At 48.6% G+C, this 13,398-nt stretch overlaps 1 long non-coding RNA gene across 1 annotated transcript in view; it reads right to left on the bottom strand.

The window, feature by feature from the left end:
- LOC145715509 (uncharacterized) overlaps window positions 1–13,398 on the bottom strand; it is a 464,377-nt gene that overhangs the window by 308,824 nt on the left and 142,155 nt on the right. The window lies entirely within an intron of this gene.

Below are 13,398 nucleotides of genomic sequence, written 5' to 3'. Positions count from 1 at the left end.
AGTAAATTGCTCTGTTCTCAGAGGCCAACGAATTACGGCCTGAACTTTGACCTTAGGCTAAGCCCCAAAGTATCAGGAAGACTGGAAGCCTCCTCTCCAGGTATTTCGGTTTCATAGGGTATAGAGCCCAGTTCTCGGAGGTCTCTAAATTGGAAAAGCATGACTGGAGGGTTAGAGGAAGTACCTGGGCCTGGAGAGATTGTACTTACATTCTGATTGTACAATAAGGACTCAGGGCCAATATGATTCCAAAGAGACCAGGACAGAAGGTGCAGCCTGGTCGGGGCGGGGCAGGACGGCCACAGATCCCTGCCCAGGGGACCTCTAGCCGCTGCCACTCCAGGAGGGGAGTGAGAAGGGGGAAGGAGCTGGGCCGGGGTCCTTCCCAGGGTCTTCCCCAGGGTTGATTCAGAAGTCATCAACCTTGAGTCCTCAACGGGGTGGGGGGAAGGGGACTGCAGGCTGATAATGAAAGGGTTGATAATCAAAGACCTACTTCTTTGACCTTGCTCCTCAGGCCCTTGGAGGAGTTTGCAGCAGGCAGGTGCACAGCAGCTACTCCTAACTGATGAGAAGAACAAAGGCAAAAGAAATGTAGATCACATTAAGTGTCCTTGCAGCCTGCAGCCCATTGACAAATATTCGAGACAGGCGGAGAGTAGGAGAGTACGACATTCCTCAGGGAACTGACAACTGCCTTACTGTTAATGCCTTGCTAGAGGCAGAAAGCAAACGTAGCTCAGTATTAGCCAGACCTCCAAGGTCCTATTAGTCTTCTTTAAATTATGAAGCCCCTTTGGAAACTTCCTTTATCTCTGCCCCTCCTCCGCCCCAACTAAAAAGTATATAATCAGTCACCCTTCACGATCCCAGAGCAGCTCTTTCTGCCCGTGGATCCTGTCCAATGCCTTAATAAAAACGCCTTTTGCACCGAAAAAAAAGTCTCAAGAATTCTTTCCTGACGGTTTGTTCCGGGACTGCACATCACGTCAGTAATACTTGGATTTTCTTTTTTTAATTTTATTATTTATTTTTTTAATTTGTTTTATTTTTAATTAATTTATTTTTAAATTTTATTTATTTATTTTTAAATTTATTCATTTATTTTATTTTTTAATTTTATTTATGCATTTATTTTGAGAGAGAGAAAGAGAGCAGGGGGGAGGGGCAGAGAGAGAGAGGGAGAGAGGGGAGAGAATCTCAATCAGGCTACCCGACAGAGGGCTCTATCCCACACCCCTGTGATCTTACCCTGAGCCCAAATCAAAAGTCAGGCAGTCAACTCAACTCACTGAGCCACCCTGGTGTCCCGCTTAGATTTTCTTTAGGTCTTGGATGCAACAGGATTGTTGGACTGTATTATAAGCCATCTTTTGTGATTGACCAGGGGCCGTCTTCAGCTAGTTTGATTAACATCGAGGAGCACTTGAGGAGGGCAAATCTTAATCACTTAAGAGGAAAGGGTTTGAACAGTTAAGAGTAGGAGAGTGGAGGTGAGGAAATATGGGAAGATGGTGGGGGAGATGGGAAGGGCAAGGGCAAAGAAGGGAGGATGAGGGGAGAGGAAGTTGGTAGATGGTTAGGAGACAAAGTTGGTGAAGGAAAGAAGTTAATGGAAGGTGGAGAGAGGAAGATGGTGGCAGTTCAGGAGTTGTTTGTGGGAGGCAGAAGGAAGTGGGTGGGAGGTGAAGAGAAGTTGGTAGGGGGCAGGGAGAGGAAGTGGGCAGGAGGGAGAGAGGAGTTGTGGGGTGCAGGGAGAGGAAGAGGTGGGAGGTGAAGAGAGAAAGTTGGGGGGGGGGGAGAGGAAGTGGGTGAGAAGTGAAGCCGGTGGGGCCAGGGAGAGGAAGTGAGTGAGAAGAAGAGAGGAGCTGGTGGAGGGCAGGAAGAGGAAATGGGCGGGGAATAGAAAGAGGAAGTGGGTGGGGAATAGAAAGAGGAAGTGGGTGGGAGGTGGAGAGGAGCTGGTGGGGGGGGGCAGAGAGAGAAAGTGGGGGGATGAAGAGAGGAAGTGGGCGGGATATAGAGAGGAACTGGTGGAGGGCAGGGAGAGAAAGTGGGTGGGGGATGGAGAGATAAAGTTGGTGCTTGAGAAGTTGCCGGAAGTGGAGAGAGGAAGTGGCTGCATTTGGAACAGGAACTTGGTGGGAGTTGCAAAAAAGAGAGCACATAACCTCCGGCAATTCTGCTCACACCGGAATAGCTGTTTTTGGCTTTGGGTTTTGGGTTTTGAAGGTGTTTGTTTTCATTGCTCTGGACAGGAGGCAGAGAGCTTATTCGTAGTGAATTTTGTTTTTGGATTTTGGTTTTTTAAATTTTTTTAATGTTTTATTTATTTTTGAGAGAGAGCGGGAGAGAGAAAGAGCAAGCAAGCAAACAGGTGAGGGGCAGAGAGAGAGGGAGACACAGAATCCGAAGCAGGTTCCAGGCTCTGAGCTGTCAGCACAGAGCCTGACGTGGGGCTCGAACTCACCAACTGAGATCATGACCTGAGCCTACGTCAGACACTTAACTGACTGAGCCACCGAGGCACCCTGAATTTTGTTTTCTTTAAGTCACATCTTGGTTTTTATGAGTAACATGTGACTACTTACAAAATACTCTTTTGGTATCATCGTACTTTGCAATTTCAATAGAGCCTTCAGTTTTCTCAAAGTGAAGACGGCACAGTGCCCTTGGGTGAATGTGTGTAGACACATCCGAGTAGGTTGCAGATTTTGTTCCCAAAACTGCTCCAGGAGGACACCACTGGCATCTCTCAGGGCAGGTCTTCTTTTTTTTTTTGGATACTACTGCTGATGGAAGCCTGGAAGACCCTGGGCCATGTGATTCCCCAGAGACTGCCTGGGGCAGGGGGTGGGGGTGGGCGCTCACCCACGTTTCAGGTAAGCAGCTCTCCCTCACCTGCCAAGTGCCACCTTCTCCTCCAAGGAGCCTTTCCTGGTTGCCCAGGAACCATCCTGAATTAGCCATGTGTCCTGTGGTGTCTTTTCGGTTCAAAGTCCTGTCTGTTCGGCTAGATTTCAAGTCCCAGGAGGGCAGACACTGCCTTGTACTTTTCTGACCTGAGACCTTGGCAGAAGTCACTAAAAATACCTGCCAGACGTTTCCTCCGGGTGACGGTCTGTGTGTCCGAGGGGTCTATGGCGTCCAGGCACTTTGCTAAAGCTCAGGCAGCAAAAGGTGGGGACTAAGGACGCAGAAGGTTGAGGAGCTGGAGTGGAGACCCCTCCCTCTGCAGAAGGACCTTCTGAGTGAGCGTCGGGGCCTCGGCTCCCTTTTTCTCTCACAGATACTCACTCTCTCTGCCTTGACCTCACCGTCAAATCTCAGTCTGGACCCGGACACCCTTGGTATGAAGTGCAGGCCTCAGTGGGCAAAAAGCCTGTCTTTCAGTATGACGGTGACAGCAGCAAGGTCAGACCATCAGGTCTCTCTGGATCATGAGAGAGTAGCAATGTTGGACCAACGCTTGGTGGCAAAAACTGACATTGAGGACAGTCTGGCTGTCAAACGAAGAGTCTTCCAGCACAGGTGGCTTTGCTAAGAAGCTAATGAAGCTTCGGCTTCAGAACGTTCCTTTGCTCTGGTTCCTCCCACAGCCCTCGAAGGAGCCTTTACAACATGTTGACTTGGTCATGTTGAAAAATTTGCAAAAGTAATATATTTGCTGACAATTGATTAGAGGCCTGACAGTTTTACTCTGACACCCTTTCCCTTAGACTTCCCTCCGTGTCAGGTGGAATTGGTGGCATTTTTTTGGTTTCAGTTAAGAGGAAAATGAGGGATCTACATATATATATATATATGTGTGTGTGTGTGTGTGTGTGTGTGTGTGTGTGTATACATATATATATACACATATACATATACATATGTACATATGTACATATGTACATATACATATATATGCATATAGTTAGTGAGGTATTTTATGTAGTAACAGTTACCTTTCTATACAACAGAAGTCATTGCTGTTGATTTGTGGCCAGAATTGTGTGTCCTCACATTCATATGTTAAAGCCGTAACTCCCCAGTGTCTTATAATGTGATTATATTTAGAGATAAGGCCTTTAGAAACATAATTACATTAAAATGAGGTCATTAGGGTGTAGTCCTGATCCAACCTGCCTGTGCAGTCCTCACAAGGAGAGGAAGTACACCAGATATGTTGCACGAACGCCCTGTGAAGACGTGGGAGATGTCCATCTATGAGCCAAGAGAGAGACCTCAGAGGAAACTAACCCTGCCGGGATCTTGATCTTACACTTCCAGCCTCCAGAACTATGAATTATTAAAAACTATGGGAAAAAAAAATTTGTTGTTGAAGCTCCCTGTCTGTGGTATCTTGGTTTGGTGGCCTGTGATATGACATAATAAGAAATATATACACGGTCTTAGCACTAGGTCATGGCATAGAGTTTCTTTTTTTTAAGGTTTTTTTTTTTTTTTAAGACTATTGTCTTTATTATTTCTTTTTATCTATTTTTTTTAACCAAAGTCTACCTCCAACTCGGGGCTTGAACTTGACCCTGAGATCAAGAGTCACATGCTCTACCAACTGAGCCAGCCAGGCCACCCCCTCCCCTCCAGCACAGTTTCTAAAATGCTTGTAAACTTCCTGAGTGGTAGGTGTGAGAGGAGTACCTTTTGTTACTCAGAAGAGGAACCTAGCAGCAAATAAGAGTTTGTGCTAATGAGCGGACCTTGGAGACTGGAGGATGGAGGTCAGAGGAACTATGGGTAGAATTTTCATCCACACACACACGCGCACACACACACACACATGCGCGCGCACCCCTTCCCTCCTGGAAGGGAAGAAGGGCTGGGGATTGAGCTAATTACCAATGGCCAATGATTTATTACATACCTATATAATAAAACCTCCATAAATGCCCTCAGGGTGCCTGGCTGGCTCAGTGGGTGCAGTGACCAGTAAATGAACACATGGAAAAGCAAGGGTGTGGGAGTGAGCAGTAGAGGGGCTTCTAAGCCTGTCCTTCCTCAGCCCTGGGGTTACCGTAGGCCATCTCCTTACACAGTCACTTTTATATTAAAGTCCTCCCCTTTAAATCATGGTGTAGGGGGCACCTGGATGGCTCAGTTGATTAAGCATCCGACTTCAGTTCAGGTCGCGATCTCACGGTTCATGGGTTCGAGCCCCACATAAGGCTCTGTGCTGACAGCTCAGACCCTGGAGCCTGCTTCAGATTCTGTGTCTCCCTCTTTCTCTGCCCCTCCCTCACTTGTGCTCTGTCTCTGTCTCTGTCTCTCTCTGTCTCTCTCTCTGCCTCTCAAATATCATGGTGTGTTACCCAAGGGATACAGGAGTGCTGATGTATAGGGACATTGTATCTCAATGTTTATAGCAGCACTTTCAACAATAGCCAAATTATGGAAACAGCCTAAATGTCCATCAACTGACAAATGGATAAAGAAGATGTGGTTTATATATACAATGGAATACTACTTGGCAATGAGAAAGAATGAAATCTGGCCATTTGTAGCAACGTGGATGGAGCTGGAGGGTATTATGCTAAGTGAAATAAGTCAGGCAGAGAAAGACAGATACCATATGTTTTCACTCCTATGTGGATCCTGAGAAACTTAACAGAAGACCATGGGGGAGGGGAAGGGGGGGGGGAAGTCACAGAGAGGGAAGGAAGCAAACCATAAGAGACTCTTAAATACTGAGAACAAACTGAGGGTTGATGGGGGTGGAGGGGAGGGGAAAGTGGGGGATGAGCATCGAAGAGGGCACCTGTTGGGATGAGCACTGGGTGTTGTATGGAAACCAATTTGACCATAAATTATATTTAATATAAAAAAATAATTAAAAAATCATGGTGTGGTATCTGCCTCTTGACCACAGGCAGACTGTTGTTCTCACCCCTGTCACACTCTGCTGAGCCCTTTCCCCATCGGGTTGAGAACAGTTGACTAAGATCTCCTACTTTGTAGAGCCATCACTTGAGTAAGACATGCTCTAAGTTACAGAGTCCACACCGTTCGCGGGTCTTTAGTCTATCCCAAGGCTTGGTGCCCTTTCTGATTTAGAGCTAGGCAGTGGGTTGAACAGGGCACTCTGTGAATTTTGGTGTACAAGGGAGCAATGAAAATTCTGGTCTGAGTCAGACTCCCATCTCTATCCAGCAGGGGCCAATGGTGGGTGGTGAGAATCACAAGATGTGAGCAGTCCTCAGACTTGGGTGGGGCAGCTGCAAAATGGGTCCCCACGATCTGTTCATTCATTAGGAAGAGACTCCCAAGGGTAGGGCTGGAGGGATGTGGCGGGAGTCCAGTCCTCTGAGAGGAGGCAGCTGGGAAGGGTGTGGCTCTCCCTAACCTCTGGGTGAGGTCAAGACTATACTGGCAGTAGGAGAGTGGTTTGGACAACAGCTGTAGAAACAGGGTTGGAGGGGCGCCTGGGTGGCTCAGTTGATGGGGCATCCACCTTCGGCTCAGCTCACGATCTCACAGTGTGTGGGTTCGAGCCCCGCGTTGGGCTCTGTGCTGACAGCTTGGAGCCTGGAGCTTACTTTGGATTCTGTGGATTCTGTGTCTCCCTCTCTCTCTGCCCCTCCCCTGCTCTTGCTCTGTCTCTCTCTCTCTCTCTCTCTCTCTCTCTCTCAAAAATAAATAAAACATTTTTAAAAATTAAAAAAAAAAAAGAAATAGGGTTGTAACATCAAAAAGGAGCAGATGTTGCTCTAGCTATGTTCTAGGTACACACCTAATGATTTCAGACTCAGCCCTGGGCAGAGTGCCTGGCAGCCAGCCAGCCTCATTGCAGAACTGCCCTAGTGTAGACTCTGAGGCTGCCAAGGGACCCTGTGCCTTGGGGAGGACTGGTCAGGTGTCTGTGTGTGTGTGTGTGTGTGTGTGTGTGTAAGTGAGAGATAGAGAGAAAGAGAGGTGTGCATGATGGGAGGGGGCAGGAGAGAGGAGAGTGCATGTGTGGCTTTGACACTAACTTATTTGTGACTGAGGAAGGGTGAGTGTGTACACTGGGAGAGTGTGTTGGGTGTGAAAAGGAGTACAAAGAAAAAAAATCCTCATTTAAAATGGAGTCAGAAGCCCTGAAGGGAACGCTGCCCTGCACCTATCATTCCTTGCAGGCTGCATAACCAGCAGAGGGCAGGAAGATCACGCTTGTCTCTACAAAGGCAGCCGCTTTCACACAGGAATTGATCTCCCGCTTTTAAGAAAAAGAAGGAAGATCTTCCCCTGCCCCAGCAACAACCCACTGGGTACCACCTGCAGCCAAGGAGAAATCTCCACAACCTCAAACGCTTGCTCTTCTCCAATGAAACTGTTCAAAATAACCCTCCCCTGATTCCTACTCAGCCCTAATAAAAGCCGACCTTCCCTTTCTCCCTGCAGACTTGCCTATGGGTTGCCATAGGTGGCAATTGGTTCCAAATTGCAATTCCCCTGCTATTCCTTTTTTGTTGTTGTTAAGTTTATTTATTTACTTTGAGAGAGAACAGAGATAGCAGGAGTTGGGGAGGGGCAGAGAGAGGGAGACGAAACCGTGAGATCAGGATCTGAGCTGAAACCAAGAGTCAGAGGCTTAGTCCACTGAGCCACCCAAGCTCCCCTCCTCTGCCCTTCCTAAATAAACTTGTTTCGCTAATAAAATAGCTGGCTATTTTACTTTTTTTTATTTTAATTTATTTATTTTTAAATTTACACCCAAGTTAGCATCTAGTACAACAATGATTTCAGGAGTAGATTCCTTAGTGCCCCTGACCCACTTAGCCCATCCCCCCTCCCACTACCCCTCCACCAACCCTCAGTTTGTTCTCCATATTTATGAGTCTCTTCTCTTTTGTCCCCCTCCCTGTTTTTATACTATTTTTGTTTCCCTTCCCTTATGTTCATCTGTTGTGTCTCTTAAAGACCTCATGTGAGTGAAGTCATATGATTTTTGTCTTTCTCTGACTAATTTCGCTTAGCATAATACCCTCCAGTTCCATCCACGTAGTTGCAAATGGCAAGATTTCCTTCTTTTTGATTGCCGAGTAATACTCCATTGTATATATACACCACATTTTCTTTATCCATTCATCCATCGATGGACATTTGGGCTCTTTCCAAATGTCTTTGGCTATTGTCGATAGTGCTGCTATAAACATGGGGGTGCATGTGTCCCTTCGAAACAGTACACCTGTATCCCTTGGATAAATACCTAGTAGTGCAATTGCTGGGTCATAGAGAGTTCTATTTTTTGTTTTTTGAGGAACCTCCATCCTGTTTTCCAGAGTGGCTGCCCCAGTTTGCATTCCCACCAACAACGCAAAAGAGATCCTCTTTCTCCGCATCCTTGCCAACATCTATTATTGCCTGAGTTGTTAACCTTGGGTATTGTTAATAGTGTTGCTATAAACATGGGGGTGCCTGTGTCCCTTCGAAACAGCACACCTGTATCCCTTAAATAAATACCCAGTAGTGCAATTGCTGAGTCATAGGGTGGTTCTATTTTTAAGTTTTGGAGGAACCTCCAGACTGCTTTCCAGAGTGGCTGCACCAGTTTGCATTCCCATGGCTCTTTCACTTTCAAGGTTGATATGGGTGTGTGTGAGGGGCAACTACAGCTTGTGTGAGAGAACTCTGGGGAGTTTTGTTGTTGTTGCCGTGTGTGTGTGTGTGTGTGTGTGTGTCTAATATTTCCCAGAAGTGTGTTGAGAAACGATTGTATTTTCGACTCTGCACAGGTCATCATGGGATGGAAGGGGAAGATGTGTGTGTATGCAGAGTGAGGAGGTAGGATGCACTTGGGTGGGACCATGTGTGTATGGGGACCTGTGTGTCAGGGAAGTGTCTGTGACACCAATGTTTCTGGAGATGACAGTGGAAGTGTGTTGGAATCTTTTGTGTGGAAGAATTTTGTAGAAGATGGGCAGGACGTTGTGTTGAAGGAGCGTGCATCGGGTGTGAGGGAGCAAAGGTAGGTGGGGAGGGGGAAGCCAGTGTGTCTTTGTAGAGGGTGTGGGCAAGCGGGCTCGTGCCTGTGGGAGAAAGTATGCGTGGTGGGGGAATGGGTGTGCAGGGCGGTCAAGGGGGGTGTGAGGAGACCTTCTGTGTGGAAAGCACCCCCTCGCCCTGCTCCTCAACCTCTCTGCCTTCCCACTTTACCCCTCATCCCCGGATTTGTTGAGATCTCCTACCCCCTGTTCGTCTTAAAGGGGGAGGGGGTGGCGGGGGCGTGATGGCAGTGGCTGGACTGGATGGGGAGGAGACTGCCCGAGCTGGGAGCCCCACCCTTAGACACTCACGGCCAAGCGCGTTCAGGGGCACCCTCCTGGAGCAGCAACATCCCCTCGGGTGAAAAGAGAATTCCAGACCCCGGGCCAGCGCTGGTGAACAGCTCTACTGGGCACACTTGTCAGGAGGCTTATAAAGTTAACATCGCACACCGCACCCATCCTCCACCCACTTCAGGGCTGTTCTCCCAGGCCTCCTGAAATGCTATTCTTGGCCAGAAACCATGCAACTCCAGGGTACTTATAATATTTGTGTATTTTTTTGTTTGGTGCTTAATTGTTTCCGGCTACGTTATTAACTGCTGAAGCTTAGACAGGATCAGCTATTGTTGTGCCTTCCCTGCACTTGGCCCTGTTCTTCCAAAACAGGTGACGTCTTCCTCAAATATTTGTTAGATCTACAGTGCTGGCATCAGCATGTACACCCGGAAAGTACTCGGTAGCGTCCAGGTGGGCTCTTTTGTGTCTCTTACAGGACATCAGAGGCTTAAAAGGAGGCATCAATTAGCACCGAGGGAGAGGACACCTCCCTTCCTCGCACCCACCAGTCCTGCCTTTCAGAAGAATGGTGCCCAGAGCCGCCGGGGTGGCTCAGTCAGTTAAGCCTCTGACTCTTCATTTTGGCTCAGGTCATGATCTCACAGTTCATGTGTTGGGAAAATAAATCAAGTTTTCCACCATAAGATGGTCGATGGGACTAAAACAAGCTCTGGTCTCTAGCTTGGAGTCCCCTCTTCCGGGTTCTTCTCGCCCTGTTTGCTCTCTGTGTGAAAACCACCCCCCCCCCAACAAATATGGAGGCTGACAATGATAAATTACCCTTCCCGCTTGCATTCGGCGCTCAGATCTTTGGAGACACGGTCTCCTCGGAGCCCGCCGGTGTTAAAGAAATCTCCAATCCACCAAGATCTCCAAGTCCTACTTGTTTTTCTGCCAGCGTTCCAGCCTGGTTCCGGAACAATGAGTTTAAGCCCCGAATCAGGATCTGCCCTGACTGGGATTCTGTCTCCCTCCCTCTCTCTGACCTTCCTCTGTTTGCTCTCTCTCTCTATTTCTCAAAAATAAATAAATAAATATTTTACGGAAGGAGGAGGAGGAGGGGAAGGGGAAGGGGAAGGGGAAGGGGAAGGGGAAGGGGAAGGATGGTACCTGGCATCCCAGAGACTAGAATTCTGATAATTCCCTTCTTCCCTGTCTCAGTCTGATGGAACACAGACTGACTGGCTTATACACAACAGAATTTTTTCCCCCACAGTTCTGGAGTCTAGGAAGTCCAAGATTAAGGCTTGGGCAGGTGTCTGGTGAGGGCCTGCCACCTGGCTCATTGACAGCTGTCTTCTCACTGTGCCCTCACACTGTAGAAGGGTCGGGGGAACTCAAGGTTTTTTTTTATAAGGGCACCGGTCCCATTCGTGGCCTGTCTTCTCAAAGGCCCCACCTTCCAATACCATCACACTGGGGGTTGGGATTTCAGCATGTCAATTTGGGGGGGACACAAACATTGAGTCTGTGGCACTCCCCTCCCAGCTGTCATCTGTGCTTTTCTCGCACAGACTCGTAAGGTCTTTCCTGCGACTTCACTGTCACCTCTCAGCCCAGGCCTGGTGTGAAGTGAGGGGCTCCAGCAGAGGGCAGTGAGTGACGGTGACGCTTTCCCCTCATTGTGACAGTGACAGCAACAGGTTCGAACCCTTGGCTCTCCTAGAGGAGAAGTAAATGCCACCAAAGTGTGGTCAGAACAGAGCCAAACTCCAGGGAAGACGTGAAGCAAGGACTCAGGACAATCCTGATCCTGACGGACATTCAGCTGGAGAAAGGGTGGGCCCAGGGGAAAGAGTGGTGGGAACCAGGCCCCAAAGACCATGGGGGTGAAGAGGAGAATGGGTCTTGGGGGAGGGAGGCAGGTGGCTTTGGCCGCTCTCAGTAAAAACCAGAAAGGTCCAACTCCAGGGACCCAGGAAACCCAATTGGCAATAAGAACAGGACTTGAGCAGCAGCTTGGGACGTGCACAGAGAGAAGCACATAGGTGTTCAGGGCACAGGAAGCATAAGGCCATGTTGGGCAGTGAGGACTCCCCTGAGTGATCTCTGTAGATGTTGGAGAGAAGGTCCTCCCGCCTTCCAAGTCAAGATGCTTTGTAAACTTGATGCAGATGTGATGAGGTTTTGGGGGGATGGGAGTGGAGCGTAGAGCCCATGGCCAAGAAAGAATTCTCGGAGACCATCTTTGGTGCACAAAGGTGATTTTACTAAAGCATGGGGGACAGGACCCGAGGGCAGGAAGAGCTGCACTGGGGTTGTGAAGTGACTCTCTCTCTCCTTCTCTCTCCCCTTCATGGGATTTTCTCTCTCTGCCCCTCGCTCACTTGTGCTCACTTGCTCCCTCAATCTCTCTCCTTCTCAGAAAAAGAAAAAAAAAAAAAAGTAAGGGCCTCCTATAGCAGAGTAACCTTGACCTGGGCAGGCTCACCTCTAAGTCCTGATGAAGCCTTTCTGTCTTGGGGCAGTGGGAAAGGGCTGGCACCTCTAACAAGGTTCAGGCTTATTTCTGTTTTAAAGCTGGACTCTGAGGTGAAATGTGAACATGCTTGGCAAGTTATGGTTTAAGTCAGACTAGGTTGCTGCCTTAAGGCCCCACCTGGTGAGTGAGTACTAGGGTGGCAGCAGGAGCCCAGGGAATGGACATACCTAGATATGGGCAGGGGCAGCGTCATGGTGGGTCCAGATGATCTCTTTTCACAGGGTAGGGGAGGCCATGCACTGGGCTGCAGGCTCAGGGGTCTGGCTTTAACCCCTGGTGGAAGGCTCCTGAGGACGCACCTGCCTCAACCAAGCAGGCTGGGGTTTAGGCTTCAGTCCCCGCAGCAAAGGGGATTGGTGAGCAGGGAGGAAGGCAGAAGACCAGTTTTAGAAACCACGTCTCAACAGTGAGGATTTAAGGGGGGCTGGGCCTCCACGGACACTTGGGGTTGAACTCAGCCAGCTTCTTTCTGGTCGCCTGAGCCTGCTGTTCAAGGGCTACATGTCTGGACAGGGCAGGGTTCAACCGGTGAATGTCAGTGTCCAAGCTGAGCTGAGGGGAGATGGGAGGTAGGTGAGGCCCAGGGAGGGGTGTGTGAGAGATAAGGAGTAAAAAATGGTGGCAGCCAACCATGTCTCATAGTCTTCCTGGCAGAGGAAGGGTCAATGCAGGGTTCACACTCATCGTGGAGCCCTACATAGGGCCTGATCCCATAACCCTGAGATCATGACCTGAGCTGAAATCAAAAGTCTGATGCTCATTTGATGGAGCCACCCAAGAACCCCTCATAATCCATATTTTAAATCAATTTCTTAGATAAAGACAGAAGACACGATTGTCCTCTAAGGTGCTACAAAGCCAAAAGGGATACAAAGTATGTTAGATGAGCCACCTGGGTGGCTCAGGAGGTTAAGCATCTGACTCTTGATTTCGGCTCGGGTCATGATCAAGAGTTCGAGCCCCTCATTGGGTTCCACGCTGGCAGTACAGAACCTTCTTGGGATTCCCTTTCTTCCCCTCACCCATGTGCATGCTCTCGCTCTCTCAAAATGAATAAACTTTTTTTAAAAAGGTACATTAGATGACAGAATCAAACTCTAAAACTTCATGATACAATGGACCAATGTACTAAAAGAAAATAGTGCTGGCCAACAGTTATAGAGTCTATATCATGCCTTTGCCATTGTTCCAGGGGCTTCAAATGCTTTGCTTCCCTTAACCCTCACAAGCATGGGAAGTAAGGTAATTAATCATTTCTATATGATGGATGCACGATCTGGGGTGAGGGCTCAGAAGAACCTTCTGCACACCTCCAGATCTCTTCCCCGGTAGCTCTCTCCTCTCTGGTACTCCGCCCCGTGGATTCTAGCCACCTGGCCCCTTTAAATTCTCAACGCCACTTTCTCTGCTCAGAGAGACTTCCAGGCTCCCTTTGGGTTCCCCTCCCAGCCCTGCAGTCTGGAATCCTTCTCCGGGCAGGAAGCCAACGCAGTCAGAAGGATCACTTCCTTAGTGTCCCTTGTCCTGGGTCCTGCACTGCCTGTTATCCGCTGTCCAAAGCACCTTGTTTCTTTTTTTTTATTTATTTATTTGTATTTTTCATCTAAGTTGAGG

The sequence above is a fragment of the Panthera onca genome, chromosome B2 (genome assembly GCF_046562875.1).
Source record: "Panthera onca isolate mPanOnc1 chromosome B2, mPanOnc1 haplotype 2, whole genome shotgun sequence".
In the NCBI taxonomy this organism is placed as follows: domain Eukaryota; kingdom Metazoa; phylum Chordata; class Mammalia; order Carnivora; family Felidae; genus Panthera; species Panthera onca.
The sequence above is the reverse complement of the archived record's forward strand: the minus strand, read 5'-3'. Positions and strand labels throughout refer to the sequence as shown.